This window comes from Theobroma cacao, chromosome 7, assembly GCF_053813885.1.
Source record: "Theobroma cacao isolate CCN51 chromosome 7, ASM5381388v1, whole genome shotgun sequence".
NCBI classification, from domain to species: Eukaryota; Viridiplantae; Streptophyta; class Magnoliopsida; order Malvales; family Malvaceae; genus Theobroma; species Theobroma cacao.
In genome coordinates, this window is record NC_142645.1 from 31,518,665 (window position 1) to 31,520,444 (window position 1,780).

The 1,780-nt window shown below is 31.0% G+C and overlaps 1 long non-coding RNA gene across 1 annotated transcript; it reads right to left on the reverse strand.

Moving 5' to 3' along the window:
* Nucleotides 1-658: 658 nt before the first annotated feature.
* On the reverse strand, nt 659-1,780 carry LOC18507222 (uncharacterized). Its single transcript, XR_001928696.2, has 3 exons — nt 1,674-1,780; nt 1,021-1,304; nt 659-877 (listed from the first exon to the last, which is right to left on the reverse strand). It is a non-coding gene; the product is annotated as an uncharacterized LOC18507222 (long non-coding RNA).

Here is a 1,780-nt window from a genome sequence, read left to right on the forward strand (position 1 = left end):
TAAGTATTGAAAATATATATACATGCTCATCTTGAGGGGATGTGTTGATATTTGTAAGCATATGAGTTAATTGTAATTACTGAACAAAGATAGAGCTTTTCTGTAATTATTTTAGTAGTAGGGTTCTTTTTCAACTTGTATATAAGGCCGACTTTAGCATAAAGTCACTGTAGCCCTTGTTTCAGATCCCACAATTTTATAGGTCCTATAATTTTATTATGCACCTAATAAATCTTTTTTTTATTACTTCTCAATTCCCATAATATTAATAATTCTCAATTATTTTTCGTATTTTCAATGAACGTAATATGTTTTAAATGATCTCCAATTAACGTTAATTTTTTTTTAATTTCAATAAAAAGGGTCTCATTTAAATATTTAAATGCTTTAGGCCTTTAAAGATATTGAGCTGCCCTTACTTGTATATAATCCTCATTATAATGTTTTCTGCTAGATTTGTTTTTCTGCTCATTAAAAGAACAGAATCAGCTCTTTTTTTATTATAGTGCATAGTAGATCTCTCATTATATATATATATATATATTTGTATTATTATACTTTAAGTACAGTTTATTGTTTCAATATACGATACAAATACTTCCACTTAAACACCAGAAAAGATAATAAGAAAAATGCATATAGAAATACCAATTCTTTATATTATTATAATTTTACACAATGATTATTGTTTCAACATATATTTGTATAAACTATAAATCACTACCACAATCTACGATGGCTAAAATCCAGTAAGAAAGTGCAAAAATTGATAATAAAACAAAGAAATTTAGCTGAAATTCTGGAATGAAGCAATGCTTGATCAAGCAAGCCACCGCCAAATACTCCCAACTATGCCTTCTGTTTCATTATGAGTTCACTACAAAGAGGAGATGAAAAGAATGAAAGGTAATATGAATTAGCCATCAAAGTTTTGAAAGGAAAAAGAAAAAAAAAAAAAAAAACAGTTGTGTTTCATTAAGTCATGAGTTCATTCTTCCTTAAGATTATGAAGAAAAGTACCGAAGAGATTATGCAAGTTGGGCTGCTTTGGTAAAGTCTCTATTTTCTCTTGCTCTTAAGATTTGAAACATGAGAGCGAGCCGGATTTGGGTGCTGGCACTCTGCTGTATTACGATGGCGGTCCCTTAGCGGAGTTGGTCACATTTAGCTTCTATGGCTTTAAGTTTGTCTTTTAGCTGTCTTTGCTCCTCTTTCCTCCTTTCTTGTTCCGAAGTAACCTCTTCCATCTGTGCTGTCAACCCCCTCATCATACTGGTGCCCTGCTTTTTCAACTTCCTTCTTTTCTGATATAAAAGGAACCATCATGTAAATAAAAAACGAACAATACTAAATTTCATGTATACATATATGTTTTCATATTTAATTTTCATTTAATGGTTTCCGATTGCAAATTTCACGAATTTTTAAATTGAATTATTGAACTCTAACGTTGTAAATTTCTACTAAATTTATAATTTTAAAGAGTGTTGGCTGACAACTAAATAGTAGAGATATATAATGTTATTGGAATAGCGACTTCAAATAAATATTCTTAAAGACTAATGGACCCTGACGAAAAGTTATTGTTGTTTACTATTAATAAATTCTGCTTGCCAGCCAAAAGAACAACTTGGTTACTTTTCGAGAAAAAACAAAGAAGTAGAAAGAAAAACCTGACGTTCCCTTGGCAGTAATCTTGAATTTAGTGCTGCGGTAAAGGGAGACATGTTCTTGCTTCTGCCCAGCGAACCATCGTTGCTCACAAGCCCCTGGTTTGATG